Here is a 16,999-nt window from a genome sequence, read left to right as displayed (position 1 = left end):
TTTCTCACTGATTTTATTGGTACAATTTAGGTATACAGTACAGTTACATTCATTATTGGGATCTTGAAGGGAGGGCAGGGACAAGGGGAAAAAATGAGAACCAAGAGCTGTCATGTAAAGGTACAAGATCCCAATATCTTAGTCAATTTAAATGACAGTGATGTTCTTTGAGGATGTTTGCTCTCTTATAAAGTGTATAACACAAAGCTGGGCAATAGGCTGCTCACGAAGAAGCACAACACACTGAACAAACTTTAAATTCTGAATCTCATGGTTGAACCCCATGAGTCAGAGATCACCTCACAGCCCACATAATTCAGTTTTCGTAACTATGCTGGTTTCTTATAGAGCAAAACAAAACAAGTACTAGGAAACTGCACAGTATTCAGGTCTAGTAAAATAAAGTTTTATTTTCAAACAAAATGAAAATCCGGAACTCTTCCATACTACGAGTTCCTAGAGGACAGAGTTGTTTAATTCATCTCTCTATTAACACTGGGAGTGTTCAGAAAATAAATGCTATTGAATTAATCAATGAAATTTGGCTCACCTATACTTACATATCTCTGTACTACCATTCAGTCATGGAGTAGAATAAGGATAGAGGAATAAGAAACTACACTCTGTATTAATTCAGCTTTTTGTCATTTCATCTCAAAGTGGAAATATTTTATAAATACTCATCAATTAGGGTACACAGCGTCTCTCACAGTGGAGTAGAACACAGATTGCAATTTGTAAAAGAAACCCACTCACAAAGACATTTGGATGATTTTTCTTCAGTGAATATTTGGCAGGTTCAGATAAGAAAATCACACCCATTTGAGTCAAACTGTTTTATGTTACCCCTCAGTTCCTAAATCATCTTGTAAATTGTTCTTCATAGGGGAAAAAAATACATCTCAGATTCTACTTCACCGGGATGCCTAATAGAAAAGCAATATCACATATTTAAGAATAACAAAGCTATTTCATTTTAGAGAGCATGGGCTAAGAGCAAAGACCATATATGCATTTGTCCTTAGCCAAAAATGTAGGCGAATGAGAAGAAAAATAAAAACGATCATTTCATAATTACTCATCAGTCCTTTCTGTAGCATTATTTTTTCTAAATGCATTCCTTCTGATGCCATCTCCTGGGACATGGTTAGAAGAAAGAGGAAGTTCAGAGCCCTTTTGTCTGCACTCTTTTCCTTCTTTTTTTCTACAGCTTTGAAATATCTTCTCTAATAAAGGCAATCAAGGGATTTCTAAGTATTGAATATTCTTTGGCAAAGCAACACAGATAAAAAGTAGCTGCTGCTCTTCAGTGCTTTCACTTAAATGCCTGCTTTTTATGGATGTCACACTTTCAAGGGCCAAGGGTCTACACACACATGGCTTTGGGGCATTGGCGGCTCTAATTTATAAAACATGATCTTCCTGGAAAAATCCATTCATGTTTTTGAAGGACAATAACTCTTGAGTAGATGAGAAAGATATCTCTTAGTCACAGAACCATTTCATAATGAGGAAGACATATTAACAATTATGCTCACGTACCATAATGTATGACAATTTTTATCTTCATCGTGCCTCAGTTTCCCAATATTCAGGAGATATTAATATTTTTCTTTATAATAATATTAAAGAATTATAGTAAAGACCAAAATAATTATCATGCATGCAATATAGACTTTAGTAATATATACTTTATATATTTATATATATACATGCAATATATACTTTAGCACTGTCATTTTCTGATGCATGACTCAAAGTGAAAAGACTCCCCAGAGTTTGTATACCTTTAGAGGTCTTTCATTATTGTATCTTCCTAGCATATCCTCTATCTTTATCTGGAAACATTAAACCCTTTTGTATGGAAATTACATTTTTCCCTCTAAACCAAACATGATTTGAATAGAAATCACCAAAGCCTTAAAAGATTCTGCAGAGTTTGCTAAAATGTAGTAAGTTACTCCAAGTTCACCTACAAATCCAATATAGTAGTAGCAACACCTGGTAAGTCTGCAGCATGAAAAAAGAAAAAAACAAAACAAAATAAAACAAAACCTACATAACCCTACTTACTGATCAAATTTTCTGAATGAGTAATTCAAGGGTACATGAAAACAATAATGCAGCACTGTAGGAATATGAGAAGTGTGTTTCAACATAAAGGTAGCATTTTAAATTTTAATACATCACTTAATTAAAATAGAATTAGAATATAATTTTATTCAGGAGTTTAAAAGTTACTTGAAAAAAATCAGGGTCCTTTCCTTCAAAACTTTTAATCAAAATAGAAGTTGAACAGAATGTTCTAAATATGACAGTTTCTATCAAAGTAAAAGTAATAAGAAAATTTAAAAGTAATAAGAACAATTGCAAAGTCCATCTAAAATAAGATAAATACATAAAAATTAGTAACTTCTCACTCTCTCAGAGACCATCCACTGATTTTTTACAAAAGCATTAAGGTCGTTCAAAAGGAAAAGGACAGTCTTTTTAATGAATGGTGTGGAAAAACTGAATATTCATATGCAAAAGAACAAAATTGGCTCAACAGAGATCAAAGATAAATATACTAGCTAAAAACTTAGAAGTGAGCATAGTGGAATAGCTTGTTGACGTTGAATTTGGCAATAATTTCTGGGATATGATACAAAAAATACAGGCAACAAAGTCAAAGAGTAGATAAATTAGATTTCAAAATTCAAAGCTTTTGTGTATCAATGGACATCACCAACTGAGTAGAAAGACGATCCATAGAGTGGGAGAAAACATCTGCAAATTATTTATGTATCTGGCAAGGGACTGATAGCCACAAAATATACAAAACATATCACTCAACAATCAAAGAACAAATAGCCCACGTAACAGGTAGACTGGGAGTGTAGATCAGTTGTAGGGCATGAGCTTAGCATGCCCAAGGCCTTGGGTTCTATACCTATTATAGCTAAGAAGTAAAAAAGAAAAAGAGCAAAGGATCTGAATATGTATATTTTTTAAAAAAGGTATACAAATGGTCGGTAAGCACAAAAAAGTTTCTTAAGATATCTACTTGACAGGAAATTGGAAATCAAAATCACATTGAAATATCACTTTATATACTTTAAGGCAGTATCAAAAAATAGAAAATGATAATTATTACCAAAGATATAGAGAATTTGGAAACTTTTACACTGTTGCTAAGAATTAAAATGTTGGAGTTACTGTAGAAAGCAGTATAATATAAACTTGTCATGTGGTCCAATAATTTCACTTCAAGCTATACATACAAATGATCCGGAAGCATGGACTCAAACAAATATTTGTACACCTATAATCATAGCAGTATTATTCGCAACATCCAAAAAAAAAGGAAAGAACCAAATGTCTGTTGAGAGAAGGATAAACAAAATATGGCCTACACGTTCAGTGAAAAATATTGAGAAAGGAAATACTGATACATGAGATTAACTGAAAGGCATGCTAAATTAAATAAGTCAGATGCAAAAGGATGAATATTATATAATTCTAATCATATAAAGTGCCAGGAATAGTCAGCTTCATGGATGCAGAAGGTAGAATTGTAGTTATCAGGGCTCAGGGGAGGGGAGGATTGGGGGATTATTGTTTCCTGGGCACAGAGTCACAGTTTAGGATGCTAGCTCTTGGAATAGACAGTTATAGTGGTTGTGCCACAGACTGAATGTACTTAATGCCTCTGGCTGGTCCACTTAAAAATAGTTAAAATGCACTTTGCTGTGTACGTTTTACCACTTAAAAAAAAATCAATATTTTGGGCATGTTTCTCCAAGTCTATAATCCCTGTATATTGGGAGGGAGTCTGAAGCAGGAGTACAAGTTTGAGCCTAGACTGGGCAATGTAGTGACTTAGCAAGATGTTGTCTTAGAATATAAATTCTGGAGATAAATGTTCGCTAGAAGGCCCGGGGTTCAAACCTTAGATCCAAATCAAAACAAAACATACATTAATAATAGTATTCATTAGGTTGAAATGAGGATATTAAAAGAGAAAGTATAAAACCAAAAAAATCTAAAAAATATCTTGAAATATATTCAAGAAGAAAATTATATAAAGAAAACTTAAACTATAATTTTAAAATTATAAATATTTATATATACATGGAGATAATATGATATTGCTAGCTAGGGAAAATATGAACATGTGAACTATGTTAATCTTTAAGCCACTTCTAGATGGAATCTCATGTCTTTGCAGTTCATAAAGAAAAATAAGTATGTGAGATTTGCCAAAATGTTACAAAGAAGAATAAAGAAATACTTTAAGACATTGAAATTTACTTAAATTATTATAGTCAAAATAGAGCCTCTAATAAGTACAAATTAGATGTAAAATATATGAATGTAAAAAAATAATTTGTGCTTTGTACATCTCTTCCATATACAAAGTACAGTATGCTGTGATTAGTAGAGATGTACAAAATGGAATGGAAATTCATAGCACGAAATCATAATGCCCAATATAGACTTGTACTGAGTCTCCAGAGTGAATTTGTAGTTGCCTGATTTTCAAGCAGGGAAGGATATTTGATTTGGAGAAAAGATGTGATTCAGCACTTTGTGTTTGGGGAACAGAGCACAATCCCTAGAAGGCAATATGGAGGCTGCAGATATAAGCACAGCAAAGACAATTCTTGAAAAAAGGAGGGTGAAAGCTGTGCAGAGTGCTGAATGTGAGACTCAGATATTTGTACTTTAGCAGATGAACCAGTGCCTTCCTTGTCACGTTTTTGTAATAGAAATACTCTATAGATTGCAACTACAATTTCCACGAAGTCATTATTTAATTTTCTAAGCCCATAGCTTTGAATTGAGTAAATCTATTATAATTGCACAAATTTTTTAATAGAAGAGTTGTAGCATTTAAAAAGTTGGAGAATGACTACTTTTGGTAAGTGGGGAAGCACCTACATCTGAGAAAACTAACTCCGTCCGCAGTGGGAGTTGGAAAGAGGAAAAAGCAACCCTGTATATCAAGAAAACCCTCGCGATGGCACAGACCCGAGAAGTGGAAACTGGGACTGCTCAGTGAGCCTGAGAAACGGGAAGAGGAATGGACACCGGAGGACACAAAGAATAAAAGGAAGAAAAGGGGAGGAGCAGAGTTGGATCGGTGTTCGAATTTTTGTGCAAATAAAGTTATAGATAGAAAAGGAAGAGACGTTCAGGGCGTGGAGGTGGGGTAAATTTAAGGTGGGGCATGCTGAATTTCACATACTTGTAGGACAGTGCTTCAAATATTTGGCCAGAAGTCAGTGATTGTGGGAGTCCATGATTTAACCCTCACTGTCATCATAGAATGTACGCAGGTTCTGCCCTGCTATTTCCCAAGTGCTGATTACTTGTTGACGACCTAAAGATCAGGCAAATTGATTTGCGCTCACTGAACATATATCTATTTGCCTTTTTCTTTGGACTCCAACTACAGAAAAACATACCTTGCCAATGGTTGTAACTATAGTGCTTACATAATATTTGAGTGTTTGAACTCAAAAATCGGTCCATGTTATCACATAACCATTATCAATTTTTAATAGTGTCATAATACTTCACGAGGTGATGGATTCCAACTTATCACTCCTCTCACACTAAGCACATAAATGTTTTTCTCGGTGTGTATACTTGGATGGAGGAGGTAGTTTATTTGATACAATGGACTTGTAAGATTGTCAATGGGTTAAATAAAATATCTCCAGAAATATTAGGCCAAAAGTTGTTTTTTCTTCTTAAAACAAAACAATCTAGAGCCAAGAGTCACACAAGAAATCAAAACAGATCAAAACTCCTAGTTGTATAGACACTGTTCATCATTCAACAAACCTATATTCTTCACCTTTTGTCAATGAACACGGCCATCAGGGCAATCATTATATAATATTTCCATAATTAGGTTACAGTTTACTTTTCAAACTCTGATTTTTTCTTCTTAAAACAAAACAATCTAGAGCCAAGAGTCACACAAGAAATCAAAACAGATCAAAACTCCTAGTTGTATAGACACTGTTCATCATTCAACAAACCTATATTCTTCACCTTTTGTCAATGAACACGGCCATCAGGGCAATCATTATATAATATTTCCATAATTAGGTTACAGTTTACTTTTCAAACTCTGATTTTCTCTTAATACATAAACCCCTAACTTTCTAAAATGTTTTATACTTTTCACAGCTTCAGCTTATGAGTTTTTTTTTTTCTTATGACTTTTTTGCAAGGCCATCACCTTTGCTAATATTTGGTGATTCTTATCTCTTCCTCCTAAGGAAATGTATTTCAAAAACATCCTCCATGTCCTTCACTCTGTCTTCCCTTAGCATCCTTCCGCCTATTCAGTGGGTGCCTGTTCCTCAAGTCCTGGTGATTAAAAACATATTGTAAAATTTACCATTTACTTTGGAGTTGTAGAAGATGTCTGCATGATCTCTATTTTTACCCCTCAGTCCTGAAGGGAGGCACTTGCTACTCACCTGTCCCTGGCCTTACACTTTTATTCAAAAAGCCATACTGCAGATGTATAAAATGCATTTCCCAGGCCTCGTCTTAATTCTAATATGATGACTTTAGCATTGATTCAACAGTACAGATAGGACATGCTGCAAATAAACTGCAGTCACTGCCATCAAAGCTTGACAATTTGTTATGATGGATATATTCAGACATACCAGTCTCTTTTTAGAAAATGCAATTTTAGGGGAAAATACAAGATAATTGGTCGTCAGCTCTTGCAGTAAACTTAGGTAGCACCTGCCATATTTAAATTAATACAGTGCTTCTCCTTGTTAGATTAGGTCTTCTGATTAAGTCAATCATGTGAAAAGATTCCACGGAGCGGTGTGCACTTGGATTGTAAGCTGTTTTCTGATGTGGGGACTTTTTAATGAATGATGGGATACTTGTCCATCTCGTAAGAAAAGGAGACTGAAAGTTCTTTATTCAGCCATATATCCTGCCTGTCCTTATCTCCCGGTCTCAGCTGGTCCTTCACATTGTGCCTCCGAGGTAGCAGGTTTTACTGGGTGTCCAAAGCAATGGTCAAGTATTTGAAGCCTCCCCACAAACACGGGGTCTACTTTCCTGAGATCAAATACACATCTCTCGAAGACTTATTCTCTTTCCCACTGTTCCCATTTCCTCTGACTCTGGCTGTCACCACATAGATCAAGAAACTTAGAAAATAGCTTTGCTCATTTTAATGTCTCTTAAACCAGCAGAAAGAATGAATCAGACTCACGGCTGGGGTAGCAGAATGCCAAGTCCAAGCCTAGCATTTTTATCAGCTCTCTCACTTCCGGAGAAAGCGTGGATAATGAAGAGGAAAGAAGTTTCTGCAGTGGGCAAAGCAAAGCTCAAAGAATCTCCTCACACTGGAGCCATGGGGGGCCTAGAGTGTGGCTGGGATGACACCTTCTGTACCAGGTAAATATTTGCTGAAGGAGTCTGATCCTCTTACGAGCAATTAATTCATTCTTGATAATCTACCCACTTAATTCCATTCTTTAACACATGTCCAAGGTTTCACTTTAAAGAGAACATTCATCCTAAATTCATAAACTTTTGAGAGAAACCCACAACATGGGCACAGTGACAGATTGTGAGGATATCACAGTCATAGACCATACCATATTTAAACAATTATCTAGCTTCACTACTCACACATGCCACTATCAGTCCACCTGGAACCAGTTCCCCAGCAGGGTTAAGAGACTCATTATGGGTTCCCAGCAGGAGGTGGTGGGATTACATCCCTCTTTATGTTTCCATGAACTGAAGCCCACGCTAGCACATAATACCATGTGTCATAAGGGTGGAAAGAGATTTGTAGAGCCAACATTTGTGTTCTCATTTATACATGCAAATTCTGAGACCATGAAAGGTTACAGAGTCTGCCCATGGCCACAGCTGATGACTGTCAATCTAACCAGAACTCCTCTCTCCTGAATATGATCCAGAATCCTTGGAACCACATACGCTTTGACTCCCTGTAAAGTGGGTGCTTAAGAAAAATTTGCTTACTGATTTTCTTAAAAAATTGTAAATATATTTTACTTTCAATATATAAAATTATTCTGTAAAATTGTGTAATACATTGGGATGTTATGATACATATATATAGTGCATAATGGTAAATCAAACTATTTCATATCGCAGTTAACTCACATACTTATTTTTTGGAGTGAAACATTTTGAAGTTTATTCTTAGCCAATGAAGTATATAACACATTATTATTCACTATGCCCTTCAATAGATCCAAAAACTATATTCTTAATGCCAAATGAACTGCAGGATGCTGTGACTGACATCTCCCCATGGTCTGGGTAGCAAAGACGACTATGAAAACGTTTTGAGGGGAGAAGGAGGAGTAGAAAGAAAGAGGAAAATACATATATGTAAGAAGAAGTTGGCCAGTAGGATGACATATTGAAACTCTGTTACTTCAGTGTATACTCTGCCTGTACATGCTTCATTGGGGATGATAGGATTTGAAGCCTTATATTTGAAAACATAATGTAATATACCACATATAAAGGATTCCTGTTCTGATTCATTATTCTTAGACTACAAAGGAATGAAAGTAAAGAGAAGTGGAAATATCTAAAAAATTTATAGCTTAATCACTGAAGAATCTAAGCCAAAACAGGAATTTCCATACTCCCTTGAAAAAGATGTGCTTTGAGCTTTGAGGCATTTTTGTTTGTTTGTTTGTTTCAGGTCCTAAGGTTTGCACTACAGGGAAACAAGAACTCTGGAGGGCCATTCAGTTTCCACAAGTGCAAGGCTGACTATGTGTGAGGCAATGCTCCTTCCTCGGGCGAAGACCTCAAGAGGCAAGAAACAAGAAGAGGCTGGAAGGGCTACACTTCAGTCTGAGGGGGATGCCTTTAAAAGCACTGTGGGGCAGAAAAGACCAGTATAATGGCTATTTAATCCTCTGCACCTTTGAAGTGCCAATTCTTTGGACTCTTATGACATTCATGAATGATGCAGGAGGCTGACATGATGAATGCTGAGCAATTCCATGCGGCAGATCCTTCCAGGGAATTTATGCCCCCCTCCCGCCCCAAGACAAAAGGGTTCCTGGGCTCAGTTATCATTTGTTCTGGGAGAGAATTTACAGTCTTGCCAGCAACTCCTTTTACCCTACTCAATAAAGAGCTTATTTTGATATACAGACTGTGATTGTTCAAGAACAACTGTATCCTTGGAAAGGCAGGCACAGTGAGCAGTCCTGCTGGGCACGATCCTTCACTTCTTCGTCCTCAGTTGTTTCCAGGTTTGGATGAATATCTTGCAGTCACACATCTACTTATTTGGTCAGAGACAGATACACTTATGTATATATCACAGTGTGTGTGTGTATACATGTGCCTAAATATACATAGGTGTGTTTATGTGTATCGTAGACACAGATGTACACACATACAGGATGCTCTTGAATAAAGGTCATATGCTATGTGGATTCACTTTAAGTGAGAAACTCCTGTAGTGTATCGCTACACACACTATTAAACTCTTACGCTGGCTCCGCTGCCCAATAATGACTGATAGATTGTAAATTAATTAATATAATCACGAATATTTACTAAATGCTTAGCACGTCTCTAGCTGCTGGAAAGAGATTAGTGAACATACTAAAGACCTTTCTTTCATAGAGATGATACTGTAATAATGATGCTGAAGATCAAGAGAACCAATCGATATACAATGTGACGGCTGGGGTTTCTAAGTTCTAATAAGGTCTGCTGAGGTGATAAGAGCTTTTGGAGATGGATATTTCCAATGAGATGCAGAAGGCAAGCTCCTCAGGGCTAATCACCATGGTGCCTGAGTGCGAATCAGGACCACTTTCTGAAGGAGGAGTGTCCAAGGCAATGGGATAAGGGAAAAGGAGTGAGGTTGGAGTGTGACTGGCTTGCATGAAGAACATGGAGAAGACCAGCATGAGTGGAATGGAGAACACTTAGGAGAAAGTGGGAGAAAAGCGATTACAGAAGTAAAAAGAGACTGCACTACATGGGGTCTCACAGAAAGCACCTTGTATGAGTTCAGGTCCTTCTCTGACTCTGTCTAGAGAGATGACCGCACAACTTTCTGAGCATCCTTTTTCTTAACATTTCATGTAGGATAATGAGAAGCAGACCTGAGAGGATGGGGCGATAGTTCAAAGTATTGGTGTGTAAGGAACAAGTGAATGAGCTCAGCAGAAGCTTTTCCAAGACTCTAATGGTTATTTCCAAATAATAAAAGGGGTAACACAGAAGAAGATAATGCTGCTTCAAAAGACAGAATGACGAACAATGGGTAAAATATCTAATCTCAACATTACAGATCATCTTTGTCAAGGAGTTTTCTAGAGCAGTTCAATGAGAAGCTACGTCTTAAAAAAAACTATAATAAAATTTCATGACAAGATATATTCCAGCACAGGCTAAATGGTCACTGTTCAGGGATGTCTGAAGATGCTTTCTAGATAGTTCCAAATGGGAATCATTTCAAGGAGTGAAGAATATATTAAAACAAAAACTACTGGATTCTATAAGAGCAAACATGTTTATCTAAATTAATCATCTTATCTCTTTGGATTAAAATATCCTTTTTCCTTCTTGACACATTTCTGCTACTTCTTTGTTGAGGAAAATCATGTTTCAGAAACACAAACACTTTATAAAGCCATATTTTTGCTCTAAATGGTTTGACACATTTGGCAGAAATATCCTTTAAGGCTATATCCTTGAGGATATTTTTGGCATATACTCATCTTCCAGGAAATCCCACTAATAAAACCATCTATTTAAAAATATTTCTTTGACTTCACTGAAATATCAGCCTCTCTTCATACCCAGAAAACCCGAAAGAAATGTGGGAAACAGCAGGTTAACATCATTCCTTCTGAGTCCCTGAGGATTGGTGAAACCATTTCTTCACTATTAATTTTTTCTATCATGTCTAAGAATTTCTTTCTTAATTGAATTTCATTTCACGGCAGCAATAAAACCAAGTGTTACTATCCACAGCTATGAAAGCCTCGGCTTAAGAACTTTTTCTCCAAAAGGATCTTCAGTTGCTGATCAACAGGTATAAATAAAATTCTGGGTATCCAGGAGGAATAAGTCCTAGAGATCCTCTATACAATGCAGTGCCAAAAGTTAACAATACTATACCATACACTTGGGAATCTGTTTTGAGGTCAATCTCAATTCAAGTGTTCCTACCAAGATAAAATTCGGGGGGAGTCTTGAAAAAAGATTTTCTTTTTATTGCTCCGCTGTTTCTTAACAGAAGCACAAATACTTACACATGAGTACATTATAAAGAAGCTGCCTTTAAAGTGTTTCAAAGGATAAAATCTATCTAGTATTTTAGTTTAAAAAGAGAAGGGAAACAGCAAAGATTAATGTATATCATGACAATTATAAAACATTTTTCTGCTATATTCAGCCTAAAGTACAACTGTATTCATTATTTTTCCAGAACAATGTTCTATGTGTGTATGTGACTAAATTGGAACAAGAAAAATAATGAAAGGAATAAATAAATAGAACAAATATAGAAAAGTTTAGGAAATCAGAGTCTCTAGATATAAAGCAAAAACAGTAATGTTACTGTTTGAGGTACTTTCTTAAAACAGACAGTAAATAGAACAAATACGGAAAAGTTTAAATAATCAGCAATTCTAGAAACAATACAAGAGTATAAATAATCAGTTAACTGTCTGAAGTGTTTTCTTGAGATAGACTTTAAGAAAAAGTTTTCTGCATATTATTATCTGTGAAGACAACAGAATAAAAAACAACACATAGAAATGAAAGCAGGGAAACAAGGAAGAACTGAAGCCACTGTAGTCATCTCCAACCAAGCAAAATCTGCAACAGAAATGGCGATTTTTGTCATTCTTCATGGAGGAAACTCTGCATTTCTGTCACTTCTCTAGCAGAATGTAAGCTCAGCAAAGGTAAAAACTTGGCTTACTCATCTCTAAATTCCTAGAACATTGTGTACTGGTAGAACATGATATGCTTGTACTTAATATTGTCAAAAAATGAATTTTTAAGGAGGCTTTTTTCTAAAAAGGAACATAGATCAGATTATCTTCCAATACACATTGGTCATCCTACCATCCTCTTGCTTACACTTATCCAGTGGATTCCAATTGCCTAAGAATAAAATCAAAAGCTTCCAAATGGCCTTGGAGGCTGAGATCGAGCCCTTGCCAACTTGGAGTTTCTTCCCTTCATTCACCACACTGCAGACACTGAGGTTTCTTTTGTTCTCCTGACAAATAAACACCTTTATGGCTTTGGTACTTGCTCTTTCCTCTTCCATCAGACCTTTCTTTCTTTCTTTTTTTTAATTGCGTTTATTGGTACATTTTAGGTATACAGTACAGTTATTTTGGACCTTTCTTTCGATGGCTCCTTCTTACCAATTGTCTCTCAGCCCAAGGGCAACCAGCTGAGAGCCCATTTTTGGCCACACTACCAAAGGCAATGGCTTTCTTTTCCTTGGTAGTCATTCTGTATCCCACAACTGCTAATATTTCTCTACCTAAGTTACCACATCTTTTCTCCCTCTTATTAGAATGCATATCCATTAGAATAAATGTTGTCTACTTTAACTCAAAACACTCTCAATGATTCAAACATTACATGGCTCAGAGAACTCAAAAAATTCTGTGGACAAATAAATAGACATAGTGATTTCCAAAATCCTTCTGTTATCATTACAATGTATCTGTTTTTGCTACTTTGATGCACGTTCTATCTGAGACACACAAACCAATGCTTATTTTCATAATCCCCATCACAGGTGTTTCTTTATTTTGCCCATTTTTAAAATGGAAAGGATGATAGTAGCTTCTATCTTTTTCTGTTATCAGATGAATTAGTTGATGTATGTAAAATCTTATTGAAATTATCAAAGGGAAGGACAACTACAAATCCAAAGCACTAGTATGTCTATTAGATACCTGTGAATAATGCAAGAAAAAATTTTGTCAATATTTTCTCCACTAAATAAAGAATCAAAAGAGGGTCATTCAAGAGATGAGAGAGAATATTCATGCGGGGAACACCCCTGTAGGCTCTGGGACTCAACAGATTGAAGCAGGGGGTTTCTTTGCACTTGAGAGTTTGAGGCCAGCCTGGGCAACATAGTGAGCCCCTACCTCCTGGAAAGGGAAAGGAAAGGAAAAGAGAGGGGAGGGGAGGAGAGGAGAAGGAGAGACATTGCTATTGGATATGACTCATCAGAGCCTCACCCTGGCCAAAAGTGTGGCGATGCAAGAGTCAGATTCAATGGAATCAACATTCTCAGCCCAATAGCTCACATGGGTATATATTTTTTGAGGACCTGGATAAATAAACTCTGAAAATCCTGCTCTTTCTTTTTCTCTGGTATAATGCAATATATTGATTCAGGTCCCGCTATTTCATGGCATTCACTTGCTTCAGTAATATGAAGGATTTATTTTCATCCCTTCATTTCGAGAGGCTGAGGCTGCTCTTAACCCTTAGTGTCAGCATCTTATTTTCTCTTCTTCCTCTTTTCCTTCTATATACAGTGCCCTGATGGCTGGATAACAGGGTTAACAAGAGGATTATTACATGAAACACTCCATTTCATTTATGGTAACCTTTTTTTATGTTTTCAAAGCCAAAATGGGGAAAAAATTCAAAGAAGAAATTTGTTGTCAGTAGATTAGATGAATTAGGGTAAGTGGAAGATAGTTAATCTTGTTGTTTACTTCCAAACAGGAAGTAATCGATGTTGGGAACTGTAAATGGCCAGGAACTACTTAAGAATAATAGATCACATTTTTTCCTGTCCTTGTACATTAATCATTGAGGACACAATGAGGAAATTCTTCTTTATTAAGTAATTCTAATTGCTTTAGAAAATGTCCTTTTGGAAACAACCGTATTGGTTCAAACAGAAAGACTTCTAAATTAGAGCAGCATTTCAATTTCACCTTTGCTGTTGGATAGACAGTAACATGGGTTAATTTTCTCAGTCTCTTATGGATGCTACTTATTTCCCACCTCCCATTCATCCCATAAAATGCAATACAGCTCTTTGTGAACTTCTTAATCTATCCAGTAGGTCATTTGGTCAACATTTATTAAGCACTTACTACTAACCCTTCAATATATACTTCTTTAGACCTACTATGGACTGAACTAAATGCAGATGTTGGAAAAATGATGGGAAAAGGAAAAATAGCAAAAAAATAATAGCCTTTCTAACCTACCTATCTTAAATAATCTTGTGGGTTTTTTTTTAGCCCTCTGCATAGAATAGGAGTTCAATGAATATTGTGGAATGAAGAAGCTAAACAAATGAATTTCATATTATCTCCATTTGTACAATGTGTACTCAAGTACACAAACATTGAGTGTGTCTGGTACTCTAACACTATAGATTGTAGATGATTTTGTATTATCTACTGCAGCTGTATCAAAGCAACTCTGACTAGTTGACAAGTGCAGGCTGCAATGAACTATTACCAGTCTGTGAACTCTTTGAAGTGGAAATCATGCACACACAGCCAGCTGATCCTAGCAAGTCACAGATGCTGCTTTTGGCCTTACCTGCTCATTTCTCTCCCCACCAGGAGGAGAGCCATTAATACTAAACTTCATGCAAAGTGCAGCGCAGGGACTCAGACCTTTCAGGGAAGGCACTGTTGGCATCAAACAGCTAAAGCTCTAGAATAGCAGTCCCACTTACCTACAATGATCTCTTGAACGATAAAATTTACACACACACACACACACACTCACACACACACACTTCTATTCATCTCTATTCATGCAGGGATATCCTTTCAGCATTTCATTTGGACAGCTGTTTATTTCCCTCAGGACTTTTGGACCTGGAAAGGGAAGACCAGGCCAAGAACTTATTAAAGAGAGATCCATTTCTCTTTGCTAGCTCCTCAAGTGCAAGGTTTCTATAAAAGTGCTTCACTGTTTATTCAAAATCCCATGAGGTTGCTTAACAGGTTATTTTCCTAACAAGGAAAATTTTGAAACCTGTAACCCATAACAACATCAATTCTATACTAATTATCTTGATGATTATTTTTGGAACAGAACTGCTCTTGCCACATTGGTCAATTATCGTAGTTGTTGGGTCAACCTCAGCATTTCTTCCACTTCGGTTCATTTTCTTATGCTACTTGATCCTGTAGCAAGGTCACCATATACTAAATTTGTCTTCTGAATAGCATATGGATCTGAGAACCTATTACCCTAGAGCCTCGTCCATCTACTAATAAAGAACTAGAGCCATCTAAGTTAGTACACCATATGGTGCCTAATTCGCCCAATAAATACATTACCGTAAATACCCAGATGAGTACTTGTACTAACGATGCTGCTCTCCAGAATAATAGTAATAAAAAAGTTTAAACATAGCCATTTTGAAAGTCAAGCTCTTTTCATTGAAGCATATATTATTTTTCATTTCTTACAATTAAAATAATAAATATTTTTCAAGAAGTTTTATGTACTGGACTTTGGGTTAATTTCTAGGGTTAAAGAGATTTATAAAAACTGGACACTATTGCTTTAAAAACACTGGAGGTGGGAATTACTCAACTCATCAGGAAGGATATTATAAACATACAAACTACTAATGTAGTGTATATGTGTGGGTGTGGTGAGATAGGAAGAGAATAATCATTTCATTTGTATTAGTAATATCGATAAATAAATAACTAGCAATTAAGGAGTAGATGCTATTTTCCAGATATGCTATTTATACATCTTGCCATCAAACTTTACAGAAATAACTGTGACAAAATTATTTAGTAGATAACAGCATCTCTATTTTCAATATGAGCAAACTGAGGCATAGAGGGGATATAACTTCTACAAAGTCGTCCACCTAAAAGGGGCACACATTAAAATTCAGATCTGTATTTGCTTCAGTCCAATACTTACGTTCCTATTAATTAAACTGGTCCCTGGTGTTAATTTTATTTTGCTGTTCAGACTCTGAGCTTCAAAAGGCCAAGGTTAAAATCATATACTTCTTTTGCAATGACCCTTATTCCTTTGCTAGGCTGGGGTCCAAATAATATTTTGAAAGGTTTGCTTTCAGCAATAAATGCACAGCTCATTTCTCTAAGGCACAGTGAACTTTGCAGCACTCAATACTCACTTTGTACAATTTATATTGCTCTACTTTCTCACCTTATAAAAATGGCATACATCATTCTTGAACTAGCACGCGTTTCCAAAGAACTGAGTGAATTTAGAAAGCTAGCTCTCTGATGTTTATATACAGATTAGTGATTATTATTACTATTGATGTTGTATCTGTTACTAAGTCCTATCCTTTTGCACATGTTATTTGACTTATAACATTAAAACCCATTTTAATCCAAGCATGATGGCATACACCTATAACCCAGGACTCCGGGGGACTGACAGAAGGATCACAAGTTGGAGGCCAGATTGGGCAATTTAGTGTCTCATAGTAGAAAATTTAAAAGGGGCTGAGATGTAACTCAGTGTGAACACCCTGGCTTTAGTTCCCATTTCCACATTTTAAAAAATTCAGAGAACTAAGACAAGCTTAGAAGAAAATATAGAAATGATCACAATTTTACTTCAACATTTTAACATGAGGGTCCAGAACAAGAAAGTAATTCCCTGAGCTAGTAAGGTTGAGCTACAATGAGATTTTATACTTCACTACTGAATATTTATTATTTTTCTTTAAATAAAATATACAAATGATATTCAGCTGGTAGGGTCTGTCTCCAGAGACTCTGAGCTAGGAAACTAAACATAATTTAGGTTTTGATTTTCTGAAAATAATACTCAGCTCAGAGCAAACTAAAGGTGGTTTGCTTTGTGGCTCTGGAACATTATGCCCGGGATGTACATGAGCCCAGCTGTAACCGCACAGCATCTCAGTGCCCATGTGGAAGGAAGTGACATGGTTTTGCATTTTTAATAAGTGCACCAAAGAAGTTTATAT

The 16,999-nt window shown here is 36.0% G+C and overlaps 1 protein-coding gene and 1 pseudogene across 36 annotated transcripts in view; one reads left to right on the top strand and one right to left on the bottom strand.

The window, feature by feature from the left end:
- The window catches only part of Nrxn3 (neurexin 3), a 1,525,607-nt gene that overhangs the window by 356,614 nt on the left and 1,151,994 nt on the right, over positions 1–16,999 (bottom strand). The window lies entirely within an intron of this gene.
- The window catches only part of LOC104877209, a 19,976-nt pseudogene continuing 7,586 nt past the window's right edge, over positions 4,610–16,999 (top strand).

Source organism: Fukomys damarensis, unplaced genomic scaffold, assembly GCF_012274545.1.
Source record: "Fukomys damarensis isolate Sample0158 unplaced genomic scaffold, DMR_v1.0_HiC HiC_scaffold_21, whole genome shotgun sequence".
Lineage (NCBI taxonomy): Eukaryota > Metazoa > Chordata > Mammalia > Rodentia > Bathyergidae > Fukomys > Fukomys damarensis.
Note: the sequence above shows the minus strand (reverse complement) of the source record. Positions and strands in the feature narration are given on the sequence as shown.